The following is a 10171-nucleotide window of genomic DNA, read 5'->3' as shown; positions in this document are numbered from 1 at the left end:
ACTGTTATTCCGTCACCCCTAGTTCTTCTCTTCATTAGACTAGGCGTTCCTAGTTGGGCCTGTCTCCTCTAGTGAGAAGAAGGACCAGGGGAGAGATGATAACAATGTTCTGGTATTTGAGGAGCGCCTACATTTTCACACCGGGAGGCAAGACGAGAACAATGGATGGAAACCAACCAAGGAGAGAAGCAACCTGGGATTAAGGAGAAACGTCCTCATAGTGAGAACAATTAACCAGTGGAACAGCTTGCCATCAGAAGTTGTGGCTGCTCTCCACAGGGATGAAATCCAGCAGGTTCTGGCAGATTCCAGAGAACCGGTAGCGGAAATTTTGAGTAGTTTGGAGAACCGGCAAATGCCACCTCTGGCTGGCGCAGAGTAGGATGGCAATGGAGATTTTCCGGAATATTTCCCCTGGAGTGGGGTCGGGATGGAGATTTTGCAGTATCTTTCCCCTGTCACGCCCACAAAACCACGCCCACAAAACCACGCCCACAAACCACGCCCACACACCCACGCCCACACACCCACGCCCACAAACCCACGCCACGCCCACAAAAACCACACCACGCCCACCAAGCCACACGCAGAGAGCCGGTTGTAAAAAAATTTGAATTTCGCCAATGGTGCTCCATCACTGGAGGTTTTTAAAAGAGACTGGGCAACCAATTGTCTGAAATGATACAGGGCCTCCTCCCTGAAGAGGGGATTGGACTAGAGGACCTCCAAGGTCCCTTCCAACTCTGTTATTCCATTATTCTGGCATCCTGGTGTACCCTATCAGTTATTTGGATGGTAGCTTTCAAACGCCGTCACTCTGCCTAGGATTAATGAGAGTTGAAGGCAGAACATCTGGAGGACATTCGGTGGTCTGTTCTACTCATTTCCATTCCTCTCCTAGCAGCCGGCAGTCTACGGCCATGGAGAATGATGAATATCCAGTGAAGTGTCCCTCCAATGTTTTTTCCTATTTACTTTTTGGCCTTCAGAACTCTTGGCGTTCTTCCGAGCGTGCTGCTATTCGTCTCTTCCACCGGCGGCATTTAGCATGGTAGGCTCAATCCGAGGGTGGCCAGGAAGCCGAAATAGGCGCCCGGGACACCCAGTTCCAGTCCTGTTTTTGGGGAGGGGCAGGAGACCGCCCCCCTCAAGCGGCCGTGAAAGCCAATCATCTGCATATTGCTGATTCTCTGAGGGCAAAGAGCTAACCAGCCTCGTGTTTTCTAATGGATGGAAGGGGCAGATGGCAAAGGATGAGCTACGCACCTTCAAGTGGGTCTTCTTTCTGGGGGGGGCACCAGAAGGAGCAGGTCATTGGACAGCTGCTTGACACCTATCCTCCGCGAGCTGCACTGGCTGCCTATTGGTCTCCGGATATGCTTCAAGGCGCTAGTCGTCACTTATAAAGCCCTTCATGGTATTGGACCTGGGTACTTGAGAGAGACCGCCTGCTGCCAATCACCTCCACTAGACCGATTAGATCCCACAGATTAGGCCTCCTCCGAATTCCATCCGCCGGCCAGTGCCGACTGGCGACTACCCAGAGGAGAGCCTTCTCTGTGGCTGCTCCGACCCTTTGGAACGAACTCCCCATGGAGATTCGAACCCTCACCACCCTCCAGGCCTTCCGCAAAGCCCTTAAAACCTGGCTGTTCCGACAGGCCTGGGGCTAAAGAGCTTTTGCCCCCCTTCTGGAATGGTATGGTTGTTGTGTGTTTTTTAAATTTTGTATTGTTATGTCTCGTCTTTTTTTATTCCCTTGTCTGTACCTCCTTCCCTGATTGAATTGTGAGCCGCCCTGAGTCCCCTTCGGGGAAAAGGGCGGCATATAAATGTAATAAATCAAATCAAATCAATCAATCAATTGACATCACCTGAATGACTTTGTTCCTGATGAGGAAGGTCTGCACGGACCCCCATCCGCAGACGGCGCTTATGGCTCTAATAGGAACAATGGAAGATCAATACGGAACACATCAAGGTGGTCCTTGGCCTACCACCACCGATGAGCCCAGCATTTCGGTTGCTATGCAGAGGTGGGTTGCTAACGGTTTCTCCCGGTTGAACGAAATTGTGATTGGGTCGCCGAACCGGTAGGGACAGCAGGCTTGCCACACCCCTGAACCGGTTTCCCCAGTCACATGGTTTGTTTTTTTTTGGCCATTCTTAATGTTCTACGCATGCACAGACCTTTTTACAGGCAAGTGCGCATGTGTGACGATCACCAGGAGACTGGGAGTTCTAGCCCTGCCTTAGCCATGAAACGTCTGGTGACTTTGGGCCAATCGCCAGGAGACTGGGAGTTCTAGCCCTGCCTTAGCCATGAAAGACATCTGGGTGACTTTGGGCCAATCGCCAGGAGACTGGGAGTTCTAGTCCTGCCTTAGCCATGAAAGACATCTGGGTGACTTTGGGCCAATCGCCAGGAGACTGGGAGTTCTAGCCCTGCCTTAGCCATGAAAGACATCTGGGTGACTTTGGGCCAATCGCCAGGAGACTGGGACTTCTAGTCCCGCCGTAGGCATGAAACCCATCTGGGTGACTGTGAGTTCTAGTACTACTTTATGGGTGACTTTGGTCCCTCTCTCTCAGCCCAACCCTTCTCACAGAGTTGTTGTCGTGGGACAATAGGGGGAGGGAACAGCATTAGATCAACCCCCCTGAGTTATTTATGGAGTAATAGAGGAGGAATATAAAATATATAGTAAGCGTTCAAGGCCTTTGCCGCCAGCTGCGTGAACTGCCTGGTTTCCTCCCTCTGCATTCCCAGCCTCTGGCAAGGGAAAAAAAGGAGAATTTAAACCAGCGTTTCTACCAAACGATCCTTCTACATCTGACAGCACAGGTGTGAGTAAAGGTGAAAATGGCAAACGTTGGACTAGAAAGAGAACAGAAAAGAATTCAAGGAGGCTGAAGGCGCCGTTTGCAATCCACAGGTGGCAAAGTCAAAATACCAGCGGCTTCCTGACGAAAATGAGTCGGTTTGACAGAATCCGAGCGAAAGGCTCCATCCGGAGGGAGCGTCAGAATTGGTTGGGTTTTTCCAGAAACGTTTTGCACATTGGCAGATATTTTCCATCGGCGCCTCTTTGTTCTCCGGTGTGGAGAACAGAGTAGCTGGCAGCAGAGTCGGACGGTGAGGGGGCTGGGGAAGGCTCTGGTGAGGGCTCTGTGTCGGGGGGCAGAGAGGGGGTGGGCAAGGACGCCTGGCAGTTCTCGGCTGCCTTCGGAGCTAGACAGCAGTGAGGCAGAGGAACAGCTGGAGCCTGTTCCCAGTGTGCGCATGGGCAGAGCTGCCAGAAGAAAACAACAGCTCGGAAATCAGGGTTGACTGGGGAGTAAAGTCCCAAGTCAACCCTGATTTCTGAGTTGTGTTGTGAGTAAAGTCCCAGATGGAAGGTGACTGGCCTCCTCCCACAGGAAATAAAGAGGAGCAAAAGGGGAGTGGGCTTTCGCAAGAAACAATTCATTCGTTCGGGCGTTAGATTCGTTTCAGGAGTGTGAAGATCTGTCCGTGACTCTCAGAGACTCTGTGCCAAGTCTTTCCTTGCACAGCACGTTCTCCTCCTCCTCCTCCTCCTCCTCCTCCTCCTCCTCCTCCCTCCTCCTCCCTCCTCCTCCCCCCACCCTGAAACATCTTACCAAAATTTCTCCTATTCCACTATATCATTTTTGCTGGATTGTAAAAGTTCCCTCACAATCTCAGTTGTGGAAAAAATTTCCCTCCAGTGTCAATGCTGGGAGGAAAGAGAAGATGTTGTCTGCGGAAGGATCAAAATTCAACTTTTCTCACAACTCCGAGTTCGAGAGGCGCTCCGTCTCAGGCAGATAACCTCCGTTTATGCCACACTTCAAGTTACAAAGTCCTACTTTCCAACCCCATCAGCCATTATTCTTTTGTATTAGTTGCTGCCCTGAACTGTCCCCCCCTCCTCCCCCGACTGAAGTCAGTGAAGAAAACAAATTTCTTCCACCAGGCTGTGTGGCTTTTGAGTTTGTAGACGCGGGTCTGCTCCCAACGCCAGCACCACCTTTAAAATGATTTGTTACCTGCTGAATCCAATATGGTTTGTGAGGAGATTACACTTCCCTTCTTCCAGATAGGTTTTCCCTGTACTCTGTTCTGTATTTCTGAAGTATTGATCTGCTAAATCTTCTCCACAGAATTCCTGGGTTCTTTATCTGACTTTTCCCCCCTGCCCTCATTAACAAGTAACTGAGGTGAGGGTGGTTTTTCTTATCTGTTTATATGCAACTGTCTGATTTGAAGTCGTCCTCTCCTCTCCTCACCCTTACCCTTACCCTCTCCTCTCCTTTCCTCACACTTACACTTAACCTCTCCTCACACTTACCCTCTTCTCTACTTACACTTACCCTCTCCTCCCCTCTCCTCACACTTATACTTCTCCTCTCCTCACAGTTACACTTAACCTCTCCTCTCCTCACACTTAAACTTACCATCTCCTCACATTTACATTTCTCCTCACAATTTACACTTACCCTCTACTCTTCTCACACTTACCCTCTCCTCCCCTCTCCTCACACTTACACAACCTCTCCTTTCCTCACGCTTATCCTCTCCTCTCCTCACACTTACCCTCTCCTCTCCTTACACTTACACTTACCCTCTCCTCTTCTCACACCTTCTCCTCACACATATACACTTACCCTCCTCTCCCCTCTCCTCACACTTATACTTCTCCTCTCCTCATGCTTACACTTCTCTCCTCTCCTCACACTTACCCTTACCCTTTCCTCTCCTCACAGTTACACTTAACCTCTCCTCTCTTCACACTTACACATACACTTCTCCTCTCCTCATACTTACCCTTATCCTTACCCTCTCGTCACACTTAAACTTACCCTTTCCTCTCCTCACATTTACTACTCTCCTCACAACTTACATTTACCCTCTCCTCACATTTACACTTACTCTCTGCTCTTCTCACACTTACACTTTTCCTCTCCTCACACTTACACTTCTCTCCTCTCATCACGCTTACACTTCTCCTGTCCTCACACTTACACTTACCTTCTCCTCTCCTCTTCTATATCTCCTCTCCTATACTCTCCACACTCGCTACTCAGTCTCTAAGCAAAGATTCTCTTAGGTCACCAGAGAGGGCCTCCGAGGGCAGAGCTAATAGTTCTACAGCTTTTTGAACTCTCTTATCATCTGGAGGTTGAAACGCAGCTGTTTTTTTTCCTCAGCTTTATAGAAACATCTTAGCAGTTTTTGTGAGGGCTCCGAGATAGTTTGGCTTTTGTTTCTCTGCTTGCTGGGAAAATCTTGGCTCCTCTAACCCGGTTTTCCACAGGGACCTATGAGGAATCTCTGAAAGGACTATTTAATTATTGCTTTCAAAACCCAGCCTTGATCTTTAGAAGTTAGGAGTACCTGACTTCTCAACATCCAATCTAATCTAGAAGGCACCCGCGGGGTTTGTATAGGTGCCCTCTGGAAACTGGCTGGATTTTTGCAACCCACTTCAGATCCGACGGCCCTGTTTAAAAGTGCTTCCTGTTACACACAGCTTATAACTGAAGCAAGATTTCAGATAGGAATCTTAATGGTGTTTTCCTGTGAACAGATGACATCTTGAGAGACCGCCTGCTGCCAATCACCTCCACTAGACCGATTAGATCCCACAGATTAGGCCTCCTCCGAATTCCATCCGCCGGCCAATGCCGGCTGGCGACTACCCGGAGAGCCTTCTCTGTGGCTGCTCCGACCCTCTGGAACGAGCTCCCCGTGGAGATTCGAACCCTCACCACCCTCCAGGCCTTCCGCAAAGCCCTTAAAACCTGGCTGTTCCGACAGGCCTGGGGCTAAAGAGCTGTTGCCCCCGTCTCGATGGTATGACTGTTTGTGTTTTTAAATTATGTTTGTTATGTTTCGTTTTTTATTTTTTGTCTGTACCCCCCCTTCCCTGACTTGGATTGTGAGCCGCCCTGAGTCCCCTTCGGGGAAAAGGGCGGCATATAAGTGCAATAAATTCAATTCAATTCAATCTCTAACAGCAGCCCTCTAGTCTCGATTATACCCAGATAAAATGTCAAGAATTCAGAAGGCTCTTGACAGAGTTGAACACTGGGCCCTATCCAACTGGGTGCAGTTGAGTGTGGGAGAATAGTTAAGATCCTACACAAGGCCAATGCAATCCTTGTTGCATCAACCGAAGGACATCGTCAATAGCAATAAAACTTATATACCGCCGCCTCATAGGGCTTTCAGCCCTCTCTAAGCGGTTTACAGAGTCAGCATATTTGCCCCCAACAACATCCGGGTCCTCAAGGCCATGAGAACTCCCTGCTCAGGCAGGAAACCATGTAACATTTAAGACAAATGGATATCCAATCTCTTCTTAAAAACTTCCAGTGTTGGAACATTCACAACTTCTGGAGGCAAGTTGTTCCACTGACTAATTGTTCCAACTGTCAGGAAATTTCTCCTTAGTTCTAAGTTGCTTCTCTCCTTGATCCGTTTCCACCCATTGCTTCTTGTCCTGCATTCAGGTGCCTTGGAGAATAGCTTGACTCCCTCTTCTTTGTGGCAACCCCTGAGATATTGAACACTGCTATCCTGTCTCCCTTAGTCCTTCTTTTCATTAAACTAGACATACCCGTTCCTGCAACCGTTCTTCATATGTTTTAGCCTCCAGTCCCCTAATCCTCTTTGTTGCTCTTCTCTGCACTCTTTCTAGAGTCTCCACATCTTTTCTACATCGTGGCGACCAAAACTGAATGCCGTATTCCAGGTGTGGCCTTACTAAGGCATCATAAAGTGGTATTAACCCTTCACGTGATCTTGATTCTCTCCCTCTGTTGATGCAGCCTAGAACTGTGTTGGCTTTTTTGGCAGCTGCTGCACATGGCTGGCTCCTATTTAAATGGTTCTCCACTAGGACTCCAAGATCCCCCTCAAAGTTACTACTGTTGAGCGAGGTACCACATATACAAATACGGAGTATATACAAACCACATATACGCATACCGAGTTTTTTTGCCTGCATATCTGCAGTTAAGTGACTTTCCTAGCTACGTGGAGCCTGCTCTTACTTGCAGAGCTGCGATTTATTGCTGTCTTTGGCCTCACATCCGACAGTGTTCCAAGCAGCCGTGAACCCATGTTTCTCTGAGCCAAGCGCAGAGATCTCATCCTTGGGCATTCAGCCGGTGAGTTTTCTTTGAGAGAGAAAGAGAAACTTGAGGGATGCTTCTTTGAGAATCCCTTCACCCAAGGAAGAACATCAAGCTGCACATTTAGGCAGTGGGAGCCTGGCACCCCCGATGCATCGTTAATCACATGCTCCGTAACGATTCAATTATACTCTGCTCTCATTAACTTGAGTTACAGGGCAACCAGCTCCCATTTTCCAGGAGAAGTCTTTCCTTTGTTGCGATGAAAAAAGCACATTATTGTGCGCCAGCCGCAATTAACTCTTTTCACCTCTCCGAGGGTGATATTTTGCTAAGTTCTGAGAATCAATAGCATGCAAATAAGAGATCAGAGCGCCACGTGGAGGTGTGAAGCACAATGCACACAGGCACACACAAGGAAAAAGAAAAAAAAAAAAACCCTCACAATCCTGCTGCTCCAGCTTCTCATTCTTACCTGGATATCACCAACTTTGCTTCCCTTAAACCAGTGTTTCTCAACCTTGGCAACTTCCTTTGTGGCTGAGAGTTAACTAATAATGTACTTTTCACTGATATTCTCTTTTGCTGCTGTATCTTATTCTGGGGTCTCCTATCCTGGTGAAGGAGCTGGCTCCATAGCTGCTTAGCTGCTTGAAGAATAGGAAGGGATGATGGAGATGGATGAGAGAGAAAGAGAGAGGGAGGAGAAAGGGAGGGAGGGAGAGAGAGAGAAATTGGGGTTGAGATTGAGTTGAGAGGTTCTTGGTGCTCTCTGAGCTTGGTTTTTTTGGCAAACTATGGTAGGTAATGTCATCACTGGGCAACAACACAGACTGTTGATGTTACCTAGTTGGGTTACGAAATGTCTGCAGAAAACAAGCAAGCTCAGAGAGCACCATTTCAACCCTGAGCTGCAAATATTCTCCTTTATTGAGATTGAATTTCCTTCCACTTAGTCTTTTGGGCCACTGTTTTCTCTTCCGTGGTTACTCTGATACAAGCGAGTTGAGTTGGGATAGGATCCTTTACGTTTCTGCTCCATGCATGCGAGGACTTCTGGGTCTAATCACACTTAGCCAAATAAATTTACTCTACTCTACATTCCAATACTTTACTGTACTCTACATTCCAATACTCTACCTACTCTGCTCTGCTCTGCTTTACTCTACATTCCAATACTGTACTCTATATTCCAATATTGTTCTCTACTCTACTCTACATTCCAATAGTCTACATTCAACAACTGTACTGTACTCTATTCTACTCTACATTGTAATATTCTACTCTACTCTACTCTACTCTACTCTACTCTACTCTACTCTACATTCCAATACTGTATTCTATATTCCAATATTGTTCTCTACTCTACTCTACGTTCCAATACTCTACATTCCAAAACTGTACTGTACTGTACTCTACATCGTAATATTCTACTCTACTCACTCTACTCTACTCTACTCTACTCTACTCTACTCTACTCTACTCTACTCTACTCTACTCTACATTCCAATACTGTACTCTATATTCCAATATTGTTCTCTACTCTACATTCCAATACTCTACATTCCAAAACTGTACTGTACTGTACTCTACATTGTAATACTCTACTCTACTCTACTCTACTCTACTACTCTACTCTACTCTACTCTACTCTACTCTACTCTACTCTACTCTACTCTACATTCCAATACTGTACTCTATATTCCAATATTGTTCTCTACTCTACATTCCAATACTCTACATTCCAAACTGTACTGTACTGTACTCTACATTGTAATACTCTACTCTACTCTACTCTACTCTACTCTACTCTACTCTACTCTACTCTACTCTACTCTACTCTACTCTACATTCCAATACTGTATTCTATATTCCAATATTGTTCTCTACTCTACTCTACATTCCAAAACTGTACTGTACTGTACTGTACTCTACTCGTAATATTCTACTCTACTCTACATTCCAATACTGTACTCTATATTCCAATATTGTTCTCTACTCTACATTCCAATACTCTACATTCCAAAACTGTACTGTACTCTACTCTGCTCTACATTGTAATTTTCTACTCTACTCTACTCTACTCTACTCTACTCTACTCTACCTACTCTACTCTACTCTACTCTACTCTACTCTACTCTCTACTCAAATCTTTGTGTGGAACTGATTCCTAGACTCTAGATGGACCATCTGTGCCTTTCTCCTGGTAATGATACTGAAAGAGTTTGCCATTGCTTTGTTCTGAGCAATTTTTCAAAAACGTCTCCATTTAACCCAGCCTTGGGTTTTATTGCTAGTTTCCCATCAAATTTCTAACCAGCCCTGACCCTCCTTAGCTTCCAAAGGCAGACCAGGCCACCAGGAAGATGCTGCTACCAACGAATGTAACCAGTGTCAAGGACAATTCACACACCATTTTTTTGTCCATGAACACCCTCCCTTATGTAAAAGGAAACCTATCAACTATAATTTATAAGTATTACAAGAACTAATTACTTTATCTGGTTCCCAGGGCACTGATTAAAAAGTACATTTGTAAATTACATTACCAGAGCTGTCCCTCAACTATGATGAAGTGTATTCATATTCAGATAGGACCATATAAAAACTTTCAAAGACGTAGTACAAGATTGGAAGAAGTGGAGAAACCTGGGCCATTGAATTGTCAAGAGCCAGAGTCTTCAAACTTGGCAACTTTAAGACTTGTGGACTTCAACTCCCAGAATTCTCCAGCCAGCATTGCAATGCTGGCTGGGAAATTTTGGGAGTTGAAGTCCACAGGTCTTAAAGTTGCCAAGTTTGGGGACTCCTGGCAAGAGTCAGACTCGATTGAATAGATAACATCTTCCTCAATCATCTCCATCATCATTCATCATCATCAATCACCATATAGTTTTCTGGGAAAAATATGGAAGTAGTCCCCATTCTTCAAGATTGCTTTCTCCTCCGTCCCAAGCATTAACTCAGTCTGAATTAGTTGTTCTTCTGAATCAGCCAAAGATTGTCTGTAGGCCATCATCAAGCCTATCTA

The sequence above is a fragment of the Thamnophis elegans genome, chromosome 11, assembly GCF_009769535.1.
Source record: "Thamnophis elegans isolate rThaEle1 chromosome 11, rThaEle1.pri, whole genome shotgun sequence".
Taxonomy (NCBI): Eukaryota; Metazoa; Chordata; class Lepidosauria; order Squamata; family Colubridae; genus Thamnophis; species Thamnophis elegans.
Note: the sequence above shows the minus strand (reverse complement) of the source record.